The sequence below is a fragment of the Hemicordylus capensis genome, chromosome 2, assembly GCF_027244095.1.
Source record: "Hemicordylus capensis ecotype Gifberg chromosome 2, rHemCap1.1.pri, whole genome shotgun sequence".
In the NCBI taxonomy this organism is placed as follows: domain Eukaryota; kingdom Metazoa; phylum Chordata; class Lepidosauria; order Squamata; family Cordylidae; genus Hemicordylus; species Hemicordylus capensis.
In genome coordinates, this window is record NC_069658.1 from 188,949,528 (window position 1) to 188,973,900 (window position 24,373).

The 24,373-nt window shown below is 45.6% G+C and overlaps 1 protein-coding gene and 1 long non-coding RNA gene across 8 annotated transcripts in view; one reads left to right on the forward strand and one right to left on the reverse strand.

Moving 5' to 3' along the window:
* Nucleotides 1–10,715, reverse strand: part of CDK16 (cyclin dependent kinase 16) — a 66,040-nt gene extending 55,325 nt beyond the window's left edge. For 3 of the 6 annotated variants that reach the window (XM_053300705.1, XM_053300704.1, XM_053300702.1), the window contains exon 1: nt 10,516–10,715. The gene's annotated coding sequence lies outside the window, so the exon portion shown is untranslated. The remainder of the gene's footprint in view (nt 1–10,515) is intronic. The other 3 variants (XM_053300706.1, XM_053300707.1, XM_053300708.1) reach the window with 2 other exon arrangements.
* A 68-nt stretch (nt 10,716–10,783) lies between these two features.
* LOC128346927 (uncharacterized) lies at nt 10,784–13,901 on the forward strand. 2 transcript variants are annotated; one of them, XR_008317297.1, is made up of 2 exons: nt 10,784–11,816; nt 12,492–13,901. It is a non-coding gene; the product is annotated as an uncharacterized LOC128346927 (long non-coding RNA). The 2 variants fall into 2 exon arrangements; XR_008317296.1 differs by having other exon boundaries at nt 13,697–13,901.
* The last annotated feature ends 10,472 nt before the right edge of the window (nt 13,902–24,373 follow it).

Here is a 24,373-nt window from a genome sequence, read left to right on the forward strand (position 1 = left end):
CTTTCACATTTTAAAATGTAAACTGAAGAGCAACTTGCCTCTTCAACAGGGTTAGACTTCAAAGAACTTCACACACACACACACACACACACACACACTCCAAGTACACAGATCTCCCACATGCATGCCTACAGCTTCACTAGATAGCAGTTGCTAAGGATAAACTTAGCAGTTGAGTTTCAATTCGGAAGCCTTTCATGCCCACCCACACTGTGCTTTTGAGGCCAGGAAATATGACGGCCCACAAAGAGCAAACTGGAACAGAGGACCTCAGTACAAAAAAGTTTTAAGAACTATTGGTCGAGAGAATGCTGGCAGGGCACGTGATGCTGTTAACATTGTTAAAACATAAGTAGGTCTCGCCCTGAACAGTGCTTTGATGGGAGAATGCTGGGGAACTCTACATTAATTGTATTTGGCATCTTATTCGTATGGTCTAAGTTTCCCAAAGCCACCAGGGAGAATGTAGTGCAGCAGATAGAGCATCTCAGACTTGGACTCAGTATTCCCTCTAACAGAGATGCCCAAATGTTGTTGACCACAACTCCCATAATCCCAAGACTATTGCAGCTGGGGATGCTGGGAGTTGTAGTCAACAACATCTGGGAGTACTTGTTAGAGGGAACACTGCTTAGACTAGGCAAACCTGGGTTCTAATTCTTGCTTGGTCAGAAAGTCTCACTGGGTAAGTTTGGACCAGTCTCAGCCTAAGCTACCTCATAGGGCTGTTGTAAGGATAAAAATGGGAGAATCTCAGGTACACTACTCCTAAGTTCCTTGGATGAAGGGCAGGATACAAAAAAAAAAAAAAAAGATAAATAAATTAAAAGCAAGCCAGTGCTGTACGGTTTGCTCAGCTTCTTCTTTGGCCAATGATCTCCTGCTCTCTGCTGCTGAGAAGACCACAACAGGCTAGACCATACTTACTCTGATGCATGGAAGGAACAAGAGCAAATGGAGGATGCTATTTTCAAAAGGGACACTCGAGCCAACTCTCTCTACCCAAGAGGAAAAAAACCAGTTTCCAGAGTGTCTCCTGTAGCACCCTCAGAGAAATGGCAGGAAACTCATGTTGGAAGACCCAGCAGAAGATTTAACACCAATCTTACCACTGGCTCATGGTGCAAATCACACAGTGATAAAGGAATGTTCCACAGCACACCACCAGTGACAACAAATTCTTTGGGTGCGTGTTCACATGAACCTTCAAGCATGGGGTGGGCTTGTGGAACTCTACGCAATCCCTTCTCCTTTCTGACCCGCTTTGTCCACAGCTGTGGAAGAGAGAGGCAGGCAGCTGCCAGGCAGACTGCCACTTCTCAGCCTAGTTATATGTAGGAGTGCTTAAAGAGAATTCTAATTGCCATGTAAAGACACGAGGCAGGTCAAATCCCTGTCCTGCATGTCTTTTAATCTACTTCAAGTATTTAGATCCTACCCGCCCCCCGCCACCATCACCCCCAGATTAAAGGATGCCAACAAAAAAATTTCAATACAGTAGCAACAATTTAGTAAGGACAGAAAGGCAAACCAAGTAACAGCCAATACAAAGATGATCAGATGCAATGAGCATGCAGCAGAACTCCAGACAAAAAAACTGGGTCTTCACTGCCCATGGAGAAGTCAGAAAAGACAGAGCCTACCAGGCCTTGCGGGGCCAGAGAGCTGCAGAATCCGGGCGCTGTTGTCTTTGAAATGCTGCCTGTGCCTAATGCTCTGCCAAGGATAGCACCCATCTACCTGCAGGGGGGGAAGACTCAACTAGGCCCAGCCCAGGCTCAGCCTTCACACAGATGTGGCATAGGTGTCACTCCAAAGAGCTCTGGGGCTGCACCACACAAGACACCTGTAGTTATGGAGTGTGTGCTGTGCAGCCTCAGCCTCAGCTTCCAAAACAACGTCGGGGCAATAAAGTAGCAAGCCAAGCTTCAAGGCATTTCAGGATGAAATATCCCTAAAAGAGGGATGGGTTGCTGGGGAAGCCACAACACAGAAATGGGCACGGGTGGCCTCTTTGATGTAACCAAAGGCAAGAGGAACCCATCCACCCCACCCAACAGGTTCCACACCTTTCCAACAAGCCTGACCAGTAGGACCAGATGCCTCCGTTGGGACCAGAAGTTGAGAATGAGTGGATGGGCCACTCCAATATTACTTCTGGATTTTCCTCTCTTACGTCCAGTGCTTGTTATAACTGGGGCCAGTCTATTGAGCTGCACATGTCATTAGCAATGCTCTGCATATTTACGGCTCAAACACAGAAAGTGATATACCAGGAATAATTCAACTTGCAAAAAACGCAACAGCAACAGAACCCGGCATTAAAAAGCAGGTTTCTAGCCCTCATGATGATGGAAAGCTATTTTGCTATCTTGGTGCATCCTCAAGATTAAAAAGTCAAGAAGAGTCTGAGGAAGACTTCGCTTGAAATTGCATTGTTCTTCCCCCCTTTCCTTTTCCCTCTGCCCACTCCCAGCAAATTCCAAACTCTTTGAAAAATAAATCTCCTTGATTGATTGATTGATTGCATTTCTATACCACCCCATACAAAAAGGTCCCTGAGCAGTTCACAATCTAAAAACCATTAAAACAATTTTTAAAATACAAATAAAAACGCTAAAACCCAAAGCTTTTAAAACTATAAACTAAAAGCCTGGCTAAACAGGTATGTTTTCAGGTCCTTCTTAAAAACATTTAGAGAAGGCGAAACTCTAATTTCATTAGGAAACAAATTCCAGAGCCCCAGGGCAACTCTAGAAATGGCCCAGTTTCAAGTTGCTACCAACCGAGCTGGTGGCAACCACAAGCAAACCTCCCTCAAATGATCTTAATATGCAATGGCGTTGATGATGGTGTTCTCTTAAATACCTTGGACCCAAGTCATTTAGGGCTTTATAGGTAATGACCAGCACTTTGTATTTCGCCCAGAAACTGATCGGCAGCCAGTGTCGTACTTTTTAAATGGGTGTAATATATGATCTCTTTGGGCAACCCTGGAGACCAACCTGGCTGCTGCATTCTATACTAACTGCAGTTTCCAAACCACATACAGAGGCAGCCCAAAGTAGAGTGCATTGCAGTAGTCAAGTCTGGATGTTAATGGAATGTGCACCACTGTTTTAAGGTAGTTTATCTCCAGAAATTGACGTAGCTGGCGAATCAGCTGAAGCTGATAGAAAGCACTCCTGGCTGCTGCTTCTTCTAAAGAAATCAAATCTAAGTATTCATATTTAGAATAATAAAACCAATGATAGACCACACCACTCCCTATTCATGGGACTATCTACCCATCTCACCAACTCAGGGTGAGTAATGCATTATTTATTTATTTAATATACCACCCTTCCAAAAATAACTCAGGGCGGTACCAAAAAAGTACAATCCCACACTTGCCAACATGTCCCTATTTTCCCATTCAGGAGAATGGGAAAATAGGGACATGCTGGCAGGTAAGCAATCTCCACGGTCTCTGACTTACCCAACTCTCACAAATCAGCCTGAGATGTCTTCTAGAACTTCAGCTCAGACTTTGATGAGAAAGTTTGGTAATTGGAGTGAGGAATTATTGGGACTACTTCTCTGTATGTCTGCACCAAGCACAAAGGTTCATCATTGCATCACTGAGCAGGGGGCTCAATGGATCAGAATCATGCATAGGAAAAGAAAGAGGGAACAGTGTTTAGCACCGTTATAAAGGCCCTTAAAACTGTGCCCGGAAGTCAGGACATAATTAGAGCACTGCCCACAGTTGGCAATCTTCAAGTCAGTCATTTTGTTTGGCCCCTAGCAATCCTCCTGCCAAGTTTTAAGCAAGGCGTGGTTTAAAAAATAATTTTAAAAAGAAAAACACCTGCAGATTAACTTGCAAGGAAAGGAAATTTATTTGAAAAGGCAGCCTGAAAGAAAGAAATTGAAATTCCACAGTTTAACCTTTCCTCTCTCTTTGGGTGGTATGCGTAATGCCCCAGCTATGTCCGAGCGCATGCATTTCAGATCTGTAAAACCCTTAGCAGAAGATAATGCCAATGCTAATATAGAGCCTGATTGCCTACAAATCCAGATATTGTGGTACAATACACTCAAAGCCCCTGAACCAGTCTCTGGAGTACAGTATAGAGTGGCCCTCAAGGATACAGAGGTTAGCTCTCCCTGGACTAGAGGGTTATCCCACTAGCCCTCGGCACCAGTTCACTCATGTAGACTTCTCTACCTCGAATCTCACCTCTGTTATGAATTCACTAGATGGTCTTAGGGAAGTCTCTCTCTCTCTCTCTCCCTCTCTCCGCCGACTATTAATGAAACTACTGGCCTACCACACATAGAGTTGCTAACTGAGCAAAGAGGCACCTTTCAAAGTGGTGTTTCTCTTATATTTAGCAGGAGGAGGGCAACTGTCCCTATCCAGTCCCAGCACAGCAATCCTGAAGTGGCTGTTGCTGGTGTCTACCTTATGTTTCTTTTTAGATTGTGAGCCCTTTGGGGACAGGGAGCTATCTTTAGTTTTCTATAAAAACCGCTTTGAGAACTTTTGTTGAAAAGTGGTATATAAGAAGTAGTAGTAGTAGTAGTAGTAGTATTTATTATTATTATTATTATTATTATTATTATTATTATTATTAAACATATTTGTTTGACTGCCTTTTTAAAAGTTGTAAGAGATGGGGAGGCTCTTATCTCAGCAGGGAGCGTGTTCCAAAGCCTTGGGGCAGCAATGGAGAAGGCCTGTCCCCGAGTAGCCACCAGAGGAGCCAGTAGCAACTGCAGACGAACCTCTCCAGTTGATCTCAATGGGCAGTGTGGTTCATAGCAGATGTTCACTTAAATACCCAAGGCCCAAGCTATTTAGGGCTTTATAACCAATTATAACCAAGACCTTGTATTTTGCCTGGAAAATTATCGGCAGCCAGTGCAGATCTTTTAAGATGGAAGTGATATGGTCTCTCCCAGAGACCAACCTGGCTGCTGCATTCTGGACCAACTGCAGTTTCCGGACTACATACAGAGGCAGCCGCACACAGAGCACATTGCAGTAGTCAAGCCTGGAGGTGACCAGCAGATGTACTACTGTTCTGATCAATGCAAGAATTTAGCCATTCCTGGCATAAGCCCAGGTCCCATGCCTAAATATCGTAAAGCTTTTTTGTTGGCCCACTGAGGTGCATTGCGTACAGCTGTGCTGGAAGGAAGATTTAAGAAAGTTCTGTCTGCAGAGTATCTATGTTCGTATAATACAGGAAGTATTGAAACAACAATTCATTTTCTGTTACACTGCAATTTTTATAATGACACTCATAGTTATTATTTGTTGCCATCTTTAAAAAGACTAGTAAGGGTGACAACAAAAACATGGATGTGAAGCACTTTGAATATTCTACAGAGCTAACATTATGACTACTATGAGAAGGAAGAAGCATGTAGATTCTGGTAAGGCACCACTGCCTGGAAGAATCAGCATCCCATTGGCTGACCCAGGCAGAGTACATCAATGCAGCTGGGAGGAAGGTCCAAAAGCACCTGGGCAGCCTCTAAGTAACTGCCCCAGGCTTCCCTCAGAAAGGCCCACCTCAGACCACACAAATCAACCGCACCCATTTTGAAGCCTTCTACCATGCTATTTTCAGTGTCAGAAAAGCCTCCTGCGTTATTCCCTACCAAAATGTCCTGGCATCCGGCTCAAAATCCACTTCTGAAAAAAATAGCTTTTCTGGGTCACGGCAATCTCACCTTCACCTACCAATTATCCAGCCTCTCCTCAATACTCATTTGGGTGCCAGGTAGACCTAAAAACCCTTAGCAGCTTGGGCCCGAAATACCTCAGAGACCTCCTTCTCTCATTTTGTACCACTATGGCCATGAAAATCAGTTGAGAGTGTCTTGGCTGTATCACCCAAGCACCAAGTCCAAAGTGCAGGGGCATGGAAAGAGGTGTTCTTGGTGGTGGCTTCCCAAGTGCAGAAGGATCTGTCCCTAGAAGTCCATCAAAGCTGAGGCCTGCACGCTTTCCAGAAGGCCAGCAATACCTTCTTGTCTGGGCTGGCATTCAAATACCAGGATTAAGCAATTGTGCAGTAACGTAAATTGGACATTTTGTTTTGATGACTGTGTTATTTTTAAACCATTGAAAAACCCCAGACACTTGCAAAGGTGCAGAATAGAAATCAAATTGGAAAAAACAAATAAAATGTATTCCTGAACCCTCACCCACCATCTCCATGCTGACCATCTGACAAACTAGGATCAGACAACTGGCAGTGCACAGGCCAGACCTGACCTATAGGCTCTACCAAATTTTAATTGTGATTTTGTTTATAAAAAATTGTGTGCTCACAATTTCTCTTGTAAGGAAAAGCCTCCATGTTGATTATATTTCATTCTGTTACTGCATTGCTATTTCACCCTCATTCTGAAATGGCAACAAACTGCTTCTAATCTGTCTCTTGAGGGAAACTTGTAGGAAGCAACATTCATTCATTCACTGCCCCGCCTCTTCCCTCACCCCAACTGAAGACATATTATCCAAGTACTTGTGCTCCATACCTGTAAAACCCTTACCAAGAGACAACACCAACTACATTATAGAGAGTGATCAACAGTGAAGGTCTGGATTGTCTATAGTGCCCTTCCCCTTAAAACAATACAGAAAATGCCCATTCCTGTGGACAATGAGCCTTCTGGATAAGGCTCATATTAGGTTACTGCATTGCCACAAAACACATGTTCAAGAGCAGGAGGTCCACAGAAGGCCCCCCGCAAAGCAAGGGCCAAGATGAAGACACAATCAGTGTTCACAACAAAGATCCTAGCATAGCCAGGGCTGTTTGTGCTTAAAATAAAAGCAAAACTCCATGTCCAGGTGTCCCAAATCCTGTGCCAAGAAAAGCTGAAGCCTCCATATGTTATGGAAATTAAGCAACTGTGCTTGCATTGGCTATTTAACATAATTTATTCTACTGGCCAGAGGGAGAGACAAGCTACACGAGGGTACCAAAATCTCTCCTCCTAACCTCTGAAAGTCCCGCTAAAGTCTACCCTCCTACATTCTAAGATTTTGCCAGGCATTACTGACATGCTAGACACAGGGACTAGAAACTTGCTTTTTTATTTAACCGGAAGAACAATGAATGTGTGCAATTACCAAGATACTGAATTCTGTATTGGCATGGACTTTACACAATACCCCAAGTTTAGCTGGGCTCCTTATATAGAAACATAGAAAGCTGCCTTCTCCTAAGTCAGATCATTGGTCCATCTATTACAGTACTATCTACATTGACTGGCAGAGGCTCTCCAAGGTTTCAGGCAGGAGGCTGTTGCCAGAACCTAAGGGGTATACTCGTGGGTCAAATGGGCCAACATTTGGCTTAAAATAAGCCAGGTCTGGCAACATTCCGAGCCCTACACCTGGAGAGGCTGGGGATTGGACTTGGAGCCTTCTGCAGCAAAGCAGATGCACCACCACTGAGCTACAGTCCCAACCTTCCTAAATGCAGGAATGGAAACCAGGGAAACTGAGAGCCAGTATACTTCCGGCGGCAGAACATTCACATGTTACATAGATTACAGCACAGCCCTAAATATGTTTACTCGGAAGTCCCAATGAGCTTAATAGGATTTACTCCCCTGTATATAGGCAGGATTGCAGCCTCCATAAGTCACAATCAGTGCAGTTAAAGAACAATACACAGGTTCTAATTCCTAGAAATGGTGGAAATTCTAAGCTGGACTGGCACCTGAGAAAGGTTGTTTTTGCAGGGTTTTTACCATGGAATACAAGGACCTGTATGTGTATGCCATACTAGGTTTGAACCAGGATTTAAAACCCACTCACTGGATGTCCCTGGGGGAGTGACAGCATCTTGTCATCTGTTTCCCCATCTGCACAATGGAAGGAATTCACACAGGATTATTTGAGGACAAATGAAAAATACCATACTGTACAACGCTGTGGATATTAACAGAATTATAGAAATAGAACAGCATGAGCCAGTGGATTAAGTGCTGGATATGGACATGGGAGACCCAGGTCAAAGTCTCCACTCAACTTCAGTTGAGTTTACTGAGGGGTCTTGCCTTCAACCTCGTCTACATTACAGGGCTATTCTGTGGATAAGCATGAAGCAGCCTGCACACCAAAATATATTAAAGAAATGACCATTTCCTCCTCTTTGCACAGCTCTCTTCTTTGTGTTTTCCTCTAAAATACGCAACTTGGCTCACTTGCTCAAGTCACTCATCGTAGTTCTGTTCTGGACAGCCTTCCTACAGTCCACCTGCTCTCTACCTGTACCATACTGCAATCTAGACTGTGTGGGTTGTCCTGACTCTGGATCTTTGTGGGTCTTTGCTTTTTGGTTCAACTCGGATTTTACCTACTGCTGCTTTAGCAGCAAAGAAAACTGCAGCAGTCCAAAAGACCAACTATGAGCCATTCAAACAAAACACTTCTCTCCAATGGGCTGGGATTGAACAAATTCTATTGAAAAACACAACCACCACCTGGGGTGGGGGTCATCAACTGCAGCCAAGTCCTCCCTGCTCAGATGTTGATGCAGCTCTCTCTGCAGAGCCCTGCTGAGATCTGGCACCAACTCCACAGAGTGCCAAAAGCTGGCCATCTAGACCCAATTCGACAGGGAAAAACCTGAGCATCAAGAGGAAAAGACATCGCAGCATGGACCCATGCACCCATGTGCTTTGCGCGGCTCCCTGATGAGCATGCCTCACACACACCCCTTCCCTCGTACAGGATCAGCGAAAGGCTCGACAGGCAAATGAGGACAGGCAGTCAGGCATGGTGGCTGCAAAGTCGGCAGCTTCAGCAGTGCAAGAAGCAAAGCAGGGTGACAGGAAGGGAATGGTAGCTTTCCAGAGAACTCTTGTTACCTGTATGGTGATAAACAAGGGAAAGATCCCACTTCTCCCTCTCCCCTCACCCGCTCCGCCTTTGCACCAAACCCCTCTAGGGCTAATCCCACCAACGGCTGCCCAAAAGCCAATCCCTTCCAAGATAACACTGATCCGTGCCAACTTCACAGCAGCCATTTGCCTACTAGTGCATTATTATTCACACACAGACGCAGCAGCCTTGTGTGAAAGAGGAAGGGGAAAGAGGTGGAAGCCCCCCCCCCACTGCATTACATCATCATCATCAGGCTTGTGGAGAGGAAGGTGATAGCACCAGGACTGGGGCAGGTGAGCAAATGAACTCCCTTCCACCCCCCACCGGGGAGCAGCTGGAATTCCTAAACAGAAACGCCAAGAATCCCTTATGGAAGCTTGCTGCGGTTTCTCCTTCTGCAGAGCTGATTTTCTCCACCCCCTTTCCTAGTCGCCCTGAGAGCATGCTGTATCTCTATCACACTCCCCCTGTTTGCCTGAGGATATGAGAGGAAAGGGGAGAAGGATGCATGGTCCTTTTTATGTGAATTGTAAACAAGGACTATAAAACTAGGCTATTATCCTGTTCCACCCCCAACCTCTCCACCTCTTTCAAAACCTGTGAAAAATACTATTAATTTTCCCAGGAGGAGGGAAATTAGCCTCTTACACAGGGAAGTGGTTAAATCAGAGATCCAGCAGAGAAAAGGCAACAGATTCCCCCAAGAAAAAACACTTCATATATATATACCCAGATCTGTGGTTAGCATGAGAGAAGCGTACAAGTCAAAAGGCTGAGCACAAAAGCAAGGCTCAAGGAAATCCAGTGGCAGATGTAAAAGGAAAGATCCAGCCACACATAAGCCTGACAGAGGGACCATTCCAGCTCTGAAATATGGCATGTTTCACTCCATATGAGAGCCATGTGGCAAGCAAGATTGAGTTGCCGAAAGGTCCTTGCCAGGTCAAATCCAATGACAAGCCTGGGGCAGAAAGAAAGGCCAGATGGGGATGTAGAACCTCCAGAGCACAGCAGTTACTGGAGAGAGGCAGATCTCAATGAAGAAAAAGAGATCCAACTATATAACTAGGAGTTATAACATGGAGGGCACAGATCCCTAGGAATGATGGACGATCCTGCCACCCACCCCGTTTCAGCAGCAATGGATATAGAATCCCCGGTTTAACACACATTGGGAGAATGTGTGCATCTGAAGGAAAGATGCAGATCTCCTCCGAGTTAACGCATTTCCCTTAGGTCAAATGGGGAAAGGACTTGGTCCAAGCAGATCTGCTCAAGAAGGCTGGATGCAACACAGGGCGGGGAAGGGGGGGGGATGGGGGGTGGGGATCAAGAGAGTTCAAGCCGATCACCCTGAAGTCTCTTGTAGTGTAGTGGCGGAGCCCATTGTGGCCAGGAGAACTCAGGACCTAATGAAGCCAAACAGATCCGGGCGGGGGAGGGTTAAAAAAGAGATCAAAACAGATCTTCTGGGAGATCACAGCAGTCCCCCGTAAGAAAGAGGATGACCCCACACTGTCAAGTCAGCGGAGACGGTCGCTGAGGAGGTGGATTCCTAACACGAGGGTCAAAGGTCATGCTGGATCCCTCCCCGATCCCTCCCCAATGCCTCTTACCTTGGCGGCGTCGGAGGCTACTGCTATTGCGGGTCCCAGTAATCCTCGGCCATGGCCGCCGGCACGAGCCGCCCCGGGGCTCGGCTCCCCTCAGCCGCCCATGATCACCCCCAAGCCCGCCGGGGTCCTTGTGGCTCCTCCCTCCCAGCTGCGCAGAACCAGCCCCCCCCGCCTGGCCGCCTCCCACCCTGCGACTGGCCAACGCCAACCCCCGGGCAGGGCTTCACTCGCCCCGCCCCTCCAGGGCGTACCATTCCCCACTCGTCGACGGGTGCGTGGAAGGAATCCCCAGGCCGCCGGGCGTGCAGCCGCATCTTCTCCGCTCTCCAACAACATCGACCCTCACTCAAAGAGAAAAACAAAGCAAGCAGGGGAAACAGAAACACTCTTCTAGAGTTTTATTAATCTGAAGGGTTTGCTTGCTTTCATTTGATTTGGTAGAATCCCATCCTTACCCTTCTCTGAAATGGGGGGCTCCCCCCCCATAAGAACGCCTTTCCCCATGTTTGACAAAAGACTATTTACTGCTCTGGCTGTATCACTTGAGACCTCTGAGACGTTTACAGTAGCCAATATAAATCTAGCCTATCACCTCTCCCCCCCGCCGTCCTTCAACGGTACATCCCACGCCGTCTCACGCCCCCCCCCCCACTACTCCTCCACTAACCGTCCTTCTTAACCACCACCAGATAGTTCCCCACCAGCAGCATTCCCTGACAAGGCGGTACCATTTCGGGGCGGGGAGTATCAGGAATTTTGTTCCTGTTCAAGCACTTGTTAGTCAAACTGAGCGACAAAAGCCTTATAACGTGACACTCTGAAGAGATTAAAACACCAAAATTGCTTTTCGGGAGACTACCATTGATCGAAAAACATCTGAGTCTCCATTCTTTATCAAAATGCAAAGTGGGTTCGCCCAGGCAGCTTTATCAACCGCAAAATGGTGGGGCGAGATCATTCATTTTTTAAAAAAAGTTTGTGATATATTATCGACGAACATAACATTCTTTGAAGTCGAGTTAAGTAAAAAAAAACCAAAAAACCACCACGCTCTATTTATCGCAAAGAATTCAAGGGGGATTTTTCAATTATAGACGTGAAAAAAATCTAAATTATGACTCTCCAGAGGTTGAAATGGTTTGATCCACCAAGTGAGCCAGGAGTCGTTGGACACTACCAAAGAACACGTGATGTGGAGATGGCTGGGTGGGGGGACTGCAAGCCTGTGGCTTAGAATTTGTGTTCCTTGTTTTTAAGTGTTCGTTCCATTCTGAAGCTTTGTCAGTGATCAAAGAGGAATAGTATGTGTGTCCCCCCACCCTAGTGGTTGATAATGGTTTCGCTCTTAGATTACTCAGGCCGTTAGCTAATACCATAGCTCAAAATAGGGGGAGCAATAGACTTAGATACTGCTACGTTTTTTCTCCCTCCTTTGCCTTTTTAACCTACTTTCCTTAAAGTAAGCTCATGAGATCACCCGGATGTGTATGTGTTTCCCCACCGCATCCACTTTACAATGCTTGGACCAATGTGCACCAAATTTGGTAAAGTTGTAGGGACACACAGGGACACCTGGACGGCCTAATTTGCGATGATGTCATCCATCCCAATTCAAGACGGTGGACACTAAACATTTGAGGCACAAGTGGACTAACTTGTGAACCACCTATCTGATTTGAACCAAATTGACCACAGTTGTAGGGACACATAGTGGCAGCTCAAGGGCATAGTTTGTAATTATGTAATCCATCCTGATCCAAGATGGCAGATGAGTGAACGTTTGAGGCAAAACTGTGCTTATTTGTAGACCATCTAACCAATATGAACCAATTTCGGTACAGTTGAGGGACACCTCAACAGTGTAGTTTGTGATGATGTCATCCATCCCAGTTCAAGATGGTGGACACATAAACATTTGAGGCACAAGTGGATTAACTCATGAACTGACTAACTGATTTGAACCAAATTTGCTACAGTTGTAGGGACACATAGGATAGGAATGTCCCAATGGCATAGTTCGTAATGATGTCATCAACCCCAATTCAAAATGTCAGACGCATGAAAATTTGGGGTGCAAGTGGGCTAACTTATGAACCACCTAATTTATATGAACCAAATTTGGAACAATTGTAAGTTTACATAGGGACACCTCAATGGCGTAGTTTGTGATGATGTCATCCACCCCAATTCAAGGTGGTGGACGTGTGACTGTTTGAGGAGCAAGTGGGCTAGCTTATGAACTGCCTAACCAATTTGGACCAAATTTAGTCCAGTTGTAGGAATAGTGAAAGGGACCTAGGCAACTTAGTTCTTACAAGAACTGTTTGTTTACATATGTACTTTTGTATATAACAAAGTACCTGCCTCAGGTGGATTTTCCTTTACTCATTTTCTTCTTTTCATCACCAAATGAATCATAGTGGTGATTTGGTTTTTAGACCAGATTTTAACAAAAGGGTAGTTTGAGGGCTTTGTTTCGTTTGCTTTTTTAATCATTTTAAAGATCTTAAGATTATTATTTTTAAAAGTTGAAATAAATGTGCCCATTTTCTCAATCTATGACCAGGTTTACTGGAGTGCATATGTTTAGAATTTGAAAACTTTATCTCACAAATCTGCTAATGTCCTCTGAATGTTTGAATTCTGTAACTCTTATTATTTTGGGAGTGTGAATTGACTGGTCATGATCAAAACATGAATGAGAAACATTATATTTTCTGTTAGGAGACCCTAGCTCGATTTTTGCTGGTCGTGTAAACCACCGGGTTTGCAGGCGGGCCCAGTGGTTTACAAGTGGGTAACCTGCTTGCAAAGCCCTTCCCTTAGCCCAGGTTAGCGGAGCAAGTGTTTCACTAACCGGGGTTTCTGGATCGTGTTTTGTTGTGGTGCAGCTCCGCTCGGGAGGTTAAAAAGCAGTCTCCTAGCTCGGGGGTCTTCAGCATGCTCTGTGCGCTCGCACAGAGCATGCCGGAACTTCCGGGGACGCACGGCCCCCTAACTCCCAAGCCCCTTCTGGCTCTGTGATGGAGCCAGCAGTCGTGTGAGCGGCCTCCAGATGCCCAGGGCTGCAGCAGGGATCGTCTGCGGGGAGAGAGGGCTTAGCCCACTCTCCCCGCTAACCCCGTTATGGCGGGTCTCAACAATCGTGAGACCCACCTCTCTGTTTATTTTCATTTCACAGAAATTGGTCAATCCTGTGATTTTTAATGGTTTTTTTCCACTGCTGACATAAAGCTGCCAGAAAGAATTATCTCTCTCCATAGAGAACCTCACACCTAGCAAAATTAGAACTAACTGCTACATCTGAATAAACAAACAACATTTTTTTTTACAAATGCACTATGCTCAAGTTGGTTTGTGATACAATAAATGCACTATACATCCAAGTTGTTTTTGTGTTTCAATTGTGGAGCAAGGGACATATGTTGTGACCCAATTAGTTTGTGAATGGTCAAGAAGCTGTATGAATCCATTAGGGCTTGTGTAGTTTTGTTTTGTTTTGTTTTTTGTTTTTTTGGTGGGGGGGGGATGCACTCTGGACCAGATCTGTGGGTTTGTGGTGATGATCAAGAAGATGTATGGATCCTTTGGCGGTTGGTTAGTCTCAGACCACACACACACACACACGCACGCGCGCACTCTGGCCCAGACTGTGAATTTGTGGTTGGTGAGCGTTATATACGGATGCTTATTTTGCAGAGGGTGAGATAAGCTCATTGGGTCCAGGGTCCAAAATTACCTAGATGTACCTCTTAAAATCCCCCATTCTCTTAAAATCTTAATATATGCAGATCATGAGACCTCAGTGCCATCCCATGATGATAAAATGGAGAAACACATCCATAGTGATGGTGGAAATGATTCAGACTTTATTGAGGAGGAAGACGAATAATTGTTAAATCAGTTTTCTCTACATACCATTACCTCCATGTACTATTAATTTAGGGATGAAGTATGAGGGTGGAATAGGAGGTTTGTGCTGAGGTTTTCTGAGGGTTGCATGTTAATTGGTTTCCATGTTTTCATAAGTGATACAAGCATGTGTATTCTTGTAGCAAAACAAATCCTTCATTTGTGTATGTACTTTAAATAGTTATATCCCATCCCTCCAGCGTAATACTGCTTGGGGTGGCTCACAAAATTAGCACAACAATATGACACAATACAAATTTGTAACATTAACCAAACTAAAAACAGACCTACCTACAACCAAATTTAAATGTTGAAAGTTAGAAATCTAGAAAGTTACAAGCCCTCCAGATATAAGCTGCATTAGACTTTATTGCTAAGAAAGTTCATAATTTCAGAAATGATGTGTGTATTTCCAGATCAGTACAGTGGAAGCTCTCTGCCCACTCCCTCCCTTCCCCCTCCCCTTTTCTCCTCATGAACATTCCATCTGATCTGAGCATGCTTCCATCCAGTGGAAGTGGTTATGGCACTGAGCACATTAAAGGGTCTGATTTGGGATTGGCTGCACTTAACACAGTCAGATTACACATGAATGGTATCAGTTTCAGCCATGTACTTTATAACGTAATTCATGGACCCCGTTACCCCTTTCTGGGATGGTCTGAAAGGGGTTAAGCTAAGCCCCAACAAACTGTCAGTCAGATTGGACAGTTGGGAATTATGTACATTCTTCCCCAACAGATAGTGCTTGTTTCAACCATGTACCTTATGATGTAAGTAATGGTCCCAAGAAGGCATTTAGGGGGGCTTGCACCCCCTGAATGCCCCAACAGCCACTCATAAGACTGGTGCTTTTGGAAATGACAGAACTAGTTTAACAACTATAAATAGTCAAACCTTTTGTACCTTATCACTCAAACCTTTTGACAAGGGCTCTTCGGCTATAATATCAATTTTATATGCAGAAACTTCAGATGAAAGTTTCCAGGACATGAGATTAAGTAAAGTGAGTGCATTAAAGTAAAGTGAAAACAAGAAGTTCTAAATAGAACCAAAGGAACCCGCTTTCTGTTTTCACCCGCATTCCAAATCATATAAATTCTCCTGCTTCCATTTTCAAGATGGTGGCTCACAATAAAAATACCTCGGTCAGAATCCTCTAGGCCTAGGACCTCCTCCCATGTACTGTAAGTTTGGTTTGTATTGGACTGTAAACACATGAGTTGTAAAAAGGTGGTGGTTACAATGTGAGGGGATTGCAGTAAAACTAACCCCATCAGAATCTCCTAGGACCGCCTTCCCTCCCTGTGCTGTAAGTTTTATTTTTATCAGATTGTAAATTAAATTAAGTTGCTTTAAGTGGCTGCCATCTTGTTTCAGGACAGTGGATCACAATTAAAATAACCCTGCCAGGATTCTGTAAGACCTTCCCACTGCCCATGTAGTGTAAATGTGGTATCAGATTGTAAACAAAACCTAGTAGGATGGACATATGAACACACATTCACATACAGAGTGATCTCACAAACTCTTCTGAAAGTAGGCTAAGTGGGGAGAATCAAACATTCCTCTTCTGATTTTGTGTCTATTTTGGTCTACAGTTTCACTGCTGGAGCTAAGCAGGTCCAACCGAGTCAACAGCAAGGACAAAGGACCACCTAACAAATATGTAAACCACTGAGGTTCTTGGAGGAAGAGGAGGGTACAAGCATAACAAAGAAACCTGAGGAAAATAGCAGTATCTGTGTGCTCTTACTCTGGGACCTTCAGTGTTCTTGCTCTGGGACCCAAGAAGGTGTGGGCAGGCAGAGACAATATTGCTCCTGCCCAGAGGAACCCAGCCTGGTCTGCAAACCCATTACCATGAGGAAAACAAGCTGAACTGTAGCTCATGCTTGAGTATGTTAATGCACACTATGGTGTTTTGGGTTAATCCATTCCTTGATCCAGGCCAGCTTTTGAATGGTGCTTTAGTTACTTTTATTCCAGTAGAATAGATGCGGGGTGAATAAACAGCCAGCAGCAAGAGCACTGAAGGCAGACTGTACTTGCCTCTCTATAAATAATGAGGCTATTCCCACGATCCACGGAAAGTGGGCTAAGGGAGCTTAGCCCACTTTCCGTGGATTGTGGGAACCATCAGGCTCGCCTGGTGCTCCCAAGGTCGCTAGCCGGCCTAAAACACCTTTCCCTTAAATGAGGTTAATAGAGCGAGAGTTCCATTTAACCTCATTTTGTTGCTTGTGTGTTGCTGTGGAGCGTGGCAACACATGAGTAGACCCCTGACCTGGAGGCTGCAAGCAGCCTCCTGGGTTCAGGGGTCTCTCCAGGATGCCCAGCACATTCGCGCAGGGCACCCTGGAACTTCCGGGGGCCATGCGGCCCCCAATCCCCATAGCCCCTGACGGCTCCATTATGGAGCCGGCAGCCATGTGGGCAGTTGATCTGGCCACCCAGATACGAGCAGCTGCTCATCTGCGAGGAGAGCGGGCTAAGCCCACTCTCCCCGCAGAACCCCATCAGGCGCTTAGCACATGTCATGTGAAGCGCCTCATTATCTGTCTCATGAAACCATTAACAGTTCTGATTCAACTCCACTGTCTTTTCCTTGCATGCCACTACTCTCTCCTCTGGATTCTACACACATTTGTTTCCCTGTATCTATATGCAGAGTCCAATCTTCTCAGATTTGATGTGACTTGCTGGAACTGATTAACCGTGTTGACTGAATGAGAGAGCGACGGACAGACAGAGAGATGCTAGCCTATGCGGCATGTTATCTCAAGAATGACATGTCCCAGAAGTCCTTAGTTCCTGCCAGAACTTCCTACACACAAAAAGGAGGAGGCAACAGGTTCTGGCATTCAGGTGGCAGCAGGAGGGAGGGACATACTCCTTAGCACTCAGGGATGTTGGGTTCTCAGGACGCAGTACTGCTAATAAGATTTACAGGCCTAGAACATACATGCACAAATGAGTTAGGCCTCTGGTGTCCAGAGTGCACAGAAAAACTGAAAACTAGATCCCAAGGACAAAGGAACATTATCTAAAAGCCGTTTGTTGCTAATGTATAATTAAAATATATACATGTGTGCTGTATTGCCACATCTGACTATAAATATGAATCAAGCAGCCAGACACATTAGGAGCTCAAACAAAGTGACCTAAATAAGCTAAAAGACAATCAATCAATTCAATTGTTTGAAACAGAAAATGGCTTTTGGAGAAGGAGGCCTTGGCCAATTTAAAGTTGAACTGGGCCAAGAGAGATGATGCTTGTGCACTGCCAATGTTGTCTGTGCCAGATGGCTGCTACACATTGCAATTCCTTCTCAGCTTGTGTCATTGATATTAAACACTTTTTTTTTTTTTGCTAGGCCATAATAAGTCTCCAGTGCTCTCTTCTCCAAAAGAGCCCGACCCTACAGAGGCTGTTTCTTGCCTCCATATGGCACGGAGGAAGCAAAACTATTTAAATTCTAAAGCTGTGACCCTGCACCAGCTACTTGGCAATCAAGCTGTTATCCTAAGCATGTTTAGGATGGAGCTACATGTTACCTCAGCAAACACGTGTTTCCAGACTTGTGTCTGTTTAAATAATGCAAATGCAAGATGTAGCAAGGAATTGTAGGGGAGTATTAGCCAGTAGGGTTTGTGTAACTTTCTCTATTCCCAACTATTATCCCCTGCAAACACTCCCCCCCACAGCTGTTTCTTCCCAGCCAGGTTTGGTTCAGGTCATGGAGGCAGCCTTTGGGGGAAGAAGGTTAAAAAATATATAATTTGAGGGAAGCAGGGGTGGCCCACGATATTTTGCAGCCCCTGAGGTGGGGTGCCAAATGTTGCCCTGCCACTTATCGACCAGCTCCATTTCAGAACTGATCATTACAGGCTGTGAAAATGGGCACAGAGGGTGGGCAGGAGGGAAGGTTATGAGTAGCTTCCTCTTCTCTCCTCATGCTTTGCAAGGAGCATGAGGAGAGACACTCCTTGAAAAGCTTGCAAGGGTCAGATTGTCTCAAAGAGTTGTTCTGGTGGTGGTGGTGGTAGGCACGTTGCCACTCTGCTAGTGCCTCCATAATCTGTTACCTGAGGTAACTGCTTCACTTCACCACATGAAAGGGCCACCCCGAGGGCAGGGGGACATTTGCAGGGGAGAATTAGCAGGTGCAGTGGTACGATATGTGCTTCGTATGAGTGGGAACTGAAGGTTCAGTCCCTGGCATCTCCAGATAGGGCTGGAAAAGGCCCTGGATGAAACCCAGGAGAGCTGTCAGTGACCTATCAGTCAGTGTAGACCAGAGATGCCCACTCTTGGCTCCCCAGCTGTTGTGGGACTACAGTGCCCATCATTCACAGCCACAATGGCCTTTGGTTATTGTAGCCCAACATCTGGGGAACCATGGCTGGGAACTGGGAAAATTCCATGCAACTTTTGCCTTTCAGATATGAGTGACTTTCTCTAACTAAGTTTTCTGTTCATCATTCTGCCCCCGGTGTAATTTCTGTGGTGCACATGTTATGCCGGAAAGCCTCCTCATATCACACAGACTGCAGAGAATGGTAGGGCCATTTATGTTTGCCTGAGGTATTTCTGATGAACATCTTCTTGTGCAAGGTACAGAGCTGGGGTTGTGGTTTTGGGTGATTCATTCATGGCTTCGGGAGATATTTTGCCCCTTGCTACAAGTGCTGTATGATTTAAAGCTAGACATCTGAAAGGAATTACTCAGTGGCCCACAACAGCTCCAAGACTTAGAAGAAACTACTAATCAACCCTACCAGTTGTGTCTCAGAGACTAGGCTTAGCAAAAAAGAAGCTTTTTGGATAAGGGCAATAGTGCCCTCTGGTCTGACCTCCAAAGTGAAAATCTATGAGGACCCATTATATTAGTAACATGTGTCTTAGACACACTCTGGAATCATGATGCCATCACAAGCCTTTTTATAAACCACCATCACTGCACTATTTACAGCTGACAATCTTGGCAGTGGATTCAAAACAGCAAGCCTGTTACCAGGAAAAAACAGCAACCAACACCACCCACCAATTGCTTTCTCCATCTGTTCCACATTCATCTCCTCCTTCACTTGCTTATTCCTAGCAGTGGAGAATCAGTGTAGGACCATTTGAGCATTGTTCGGTGAGCAAGCTGACATTTGTCCACTCAGAAGAGAACCTCGTCAATTGACTGGTCAAATACTGGTCATGTTTTTAAAGCATTAATATGTTAGTAGATAAATCAAGAACAGAGAGAATGATATACTGACTACAAACCATGAAAAATAGTGTTTCTTGTGAGACTCCAGAATCCATTTCCTCCCAGAAGGTTTACTTGGCAGCATGGAGGTCCTCTCTCCCCCAATAAATGCAATGGACTCTGTGGAGCCCCAGACCAAGGGGGCACAGTCCCACTATAGTTCTTATTGGCACTTATTTTTATGAAATTGAAATTGCATCCACTTTAATTTCTACTGCAAGGGCTCCCATCCTTGGGTCCCTAAGTGGTGTTAGACTACAACTCCCACCACCCCAGCCACAATGGCCATTGTGGCTGGGACCCATGGGAGTTGTAGTCCAACATCATCTGTGGACCCAAGGTGGGGAACCCTTGTTCTACTGCCAGGCATCTAGGACTTTTGCCACAGACTGAGCTTCATAGGCTTTCCACCCGAGGCTGCTCAAGAGATGCAAGTGACTTCTGGAGTGTTACTATCACCTGGGCTGCAGGAATGTGGCACTCCTCCGGCTGCTTAACCACCAGGCATTCCATCTTAGGTGCTGCCTCATGGTTTTAATGTCACCCTTGGAGAGACCACTTTAATGAGGCCAAGATACTCTCCTCAGCTGTGCTCTTCCTGTCCTTTGGTTTCCTTTGCTTTTGTCACCTCATTGTTTTGCTTCTTTCTCTTTGCTTCTTCCCTACACTTGAAATGATTTTGCCTGTGCAATGTGTCACGGCTCCTCTCCTTTGTCCTATTGTGTTTCCTCTCTAAAGGTTCCCTGCTTTGTTTCTTCATCCGCCAATGTGTTCTTTTAAAGGAAACATCCAATTACCTATTGGGTGAAGGAACAATGTTGTATAAGGGATATACTCTAACAGGACAGGTGTCAGAAGCTGGTGGTATGACTGGGCACCTGTGCGGGGAAAGGGGGAAATCACCTCCTTTGCTTGAGTGTGTGTGTGCAAGCTGAGACACGGGAAGAAGACTGCTAAGCAATCAACAAGTTTGTAGGTAGGAGACAACCACTGTTGCCACTCGCCACCACCTCGCCTCAAGAACCTGCTTTCACATGGCACAGAAGCTGCCATGCTTGCTCAGGGGCTGACAGGGGCCTGCGATGATGCAGACTGACCTTTTCGTAAGCAAATTAAATGGGACTTGTGTCGTATTCTATCCAGTAACTTTTATGTTTTGTGGTTGAGAAGTTTGTCCCAGCAGGCATCCTGTAGAGCGGGGGCGGGGAGTCAGAAAGGAAAAGAGAGGGAAAGGAGAAAGTGGAGTTGTTTCTCAATAAACTCTTAGTTAAATCTATATAAAGCCACCTAATGGCGCAGCGGGAAATGACTTGCCTACCAGCATGGCAAGCATGAGGTTGCCAGTTCGAATTCCTGCTAGTACCTATATCGGGCAGCAATATAGGAACATGCTAAAAGGCATCATCTCATACTCTGCGTGGGAGGAGGCAATGGTAAATCCCTCCTGTATTCTACCAAAGAAAACCACAGGGCTCTGGACGCCAGGAGTCAACACCAACTCGATGGTACACTTTACCTTTTAAATCTATATAAGATTACTTTGTGTTTGTGAGGGGAGCAGCTATAAAACAACTTGCTTCCTAATAAGGGTGAAACTAAACATTACATTATGAGGAAAGCAAAGGGTTCCATACTATACTAACCTGATAGTGTTAATGAGGAAACACTGAACATATGAAACTGCCTTGTATTGAGTCAAACCATTGGTCCATCAGTGCTGTCCACACCAGATTGGGTTGGGTCCCCAGATGTTGTTGCATGACAACTCCTGTCCACCCCCCAGAAACAATGGCCTTTTGGCCCCTGTGGCTGAGGAATGATGGGAGTTGTAGTCCATCCAGCAACAACAAGGACACAAGGCTGGCAACCCCTACTATAGAGAGGGAGCACATTGACAATGCCCAGCCGCCCCTCACCACTGTGGGTCACATCCTTCAGGAACTCCTGTAATTAGAAGCTCAGCTTGTGTCAATGCTCAGAGGTGCTGTTAATTAGCGCAATTGCATCTGTTAACACAAGGATTTAAAAGCTTTTTCTTGATTCAGACCTTGTGATTGCCATTAAGCCTTTGGTATCCTATGGCTAAGCTACTACAACACACTCTTTGTGTGACTGCCTTTTATGACAATTCAAATGTATCAGCCAGTGCAGCAAAAGGCAGCCAAGCTTCTGAGAAGCGAGTCAGCACCACTGAAAGCTAATGACACCTCTACATAAGAACATAAGAACAGCCCTGCTGGATCAGGCCCAAGGCCCATCTAGTCCAGCATCCTGTTTCGCACAGTGGCCCACCAGATGCCACTGGAAGCCACAGGCAGGAGTTGAGACCTCTCCTCCATGAAGTTATCCAAACCCCTTGTAAAGCCATCCAGGTTGTTGGCTGTCACCACATCTTGTGGCAGAGAATTCCACAAGTGGATTATGCGTTGTGTGAAAAAGTACTTCCATTTGTTAGTCCTAGATTTCCTGGCAATCAATTTAATGGGTCAGTCACCCTGGTTCTAGTGTTATGGGAGAGGAAGAAGAATTTCTCTCTATCCACTTTCTCCACACCATGCATGATTTTATAGACCTCGATCATGTCTCCCCGCAGTTGTCTTTTTTCAAAAAAAAAAAAAAGCCCCAGGTGTTGTAGCCTTGCCTCATAAGAAAGGTGCTCTAGACCCCTGATCATCTTGGTTGCCCTCTTCTGCACCTTTCCCAGTTCTACAATGCCCTTCTTTAGATGTGGTGACCAGAATTGTATGCAGTACTCCAGGTGTGGCCACACCATAGTGTTGTATAAGGACATTATAATATTAGCTGTTTTATTTTCAATCCCCTTCCTAATGATCCCTAGCATGGAATTGGCCTTTTCCACAGCTGCCACACATTGCGTCAACACTTTCAACAAGCTGTCCACCACAACCCCAGGATCCCTCTCCTGGTCAGTCACCGACAGCTCAGATCCCATCAGCATATTCTTGAAGTTGGGGTTTTTCGTCCCAATGTGCATCACTTTACACTTGCCAACATTGAACCACATTTGCCTGTTTGTCGCCCACTCGCCCAGTTTGGAGAGATCCTTTTGGAGCTCCTCACAATCCGTTTTGGATTTCACTACCCGAAAGAGTTTGGTATCATCTGCAAATCTGGCCACCTCGCTGCTTACCCTTGCTTCTAGATCATTTATGAATAAATTAAAAGGTATCGGTCCCAGTACAGATCCCTGGGGGCCCCCACTTCTTACTTCCCTCCATTGTGAAAACTCTCCATTTATACCTACCCTCTGTTTCCTGTCTTTCAACCAGTTAGCAATCCACACATGTACTTGTCCCCTTATCCCATGACCGCTAAGTTTCCTCAGGAGTCTTTGATGAGGAACTTTGTCAAAAGCTGTTTGGAAGTCCAGGTATACGATGTCAACTGGATCACCTTGTTCCACACACTTCTTGACACTCTCAAAGAACTCCAAAAGGTTTGTGAGGCAAGATTTATCTTTGCAGATGCCATGCTGGTTCACTCCCAGCAGGGCCTGTTCTTCTATGTGCTTTACAATTTTATCCTTGAGGATGCTTTCCATCAATTTTTCCTGGAACGGATGTTAAGCTAACCAGTCTGTAATTTCCCAGATCACCCCTGGATCCCTTTTTGAAAATCGGTGTTACATTGGCTTCTTTCCAGTCCTCCAGTACAGAGCTCGATTGCAGGAATCTATCTAATATATTAATTCTCCTGGGTGTGCCTTGGAATGTGCATCCCAGCACCCAGCTGATTGGCTAGGCGGCGGAGGCGCCTGATTGGCTGAGGTGCACCCAGGAGAATTGGCCAGCCGCGGAGACAAAGCGGCAGCGGGCCCGGCCACGGCGGTGGTTGCGGCGGGTCCGGCCACAGAGGTGAGGCGGCAGCAGGCCTGGCCGCTGAGGTGGCACCTTGGCCGCCACTGCGGCACTCGGCCTGGCAGCCTCGGCCCGGCTGGAGACTGGGGCAGGTGGGGGGGAGAGGTAGCCAGCCCCAAAGAGTGCACAGATGCTCTGTGTGGAGGTTGGCTAGTAAGTTATATATTTTAGCAAGGAGGTCAGCAATCTTACATTTGAGTTCTTTGAGGACTCTTGGATGGATGCCATCTGGCCCTGGCAATTTGTTAGTTTTCACTTTTTACAGACAGTTTAGAACATCATCTCTCGTCACTTCTATCTGACTCAGTTCTTTAGCCTCCATCTCTGACACGGCAGGGCTTCTTAACCTTGGGCCCCCAGATGTTAATGGACTACAACTCCCATCATCCCCAGCCACATTGGACATAGCTGGGGATGATGGGAGTTGTAGTCTATCAACATCTGGGGGCCCAAGGTTAAGAAGCCCTGTTACATGGGCTTTCTGTTGCTTTCCAGGTACAGTTCAAGGTGCTTTGAAGTCTAAAACTCTGCATGGCTTGGGTCTGGAGAATTGCTTTCTCCATGATCTTTCAGAATGACCAAGCTCTATTTCATTCCAAAGAAACTGTTGTGTGAAGAGTCTGTAATTCATTGGTTAATTATGTAATGTTAAGTGAGTAATAGAATATGCATCAGTACTGGAAACTGTTCAAGTCGTTGTTGGCTATGTTAATGTAATTGGTTATGAAAGTGGATGTAATTGCCTTAATTTCTTTCAAGATTCTTGAACTGACACATGTACCGAACTTCCTATTGTAAGTTTTGGGT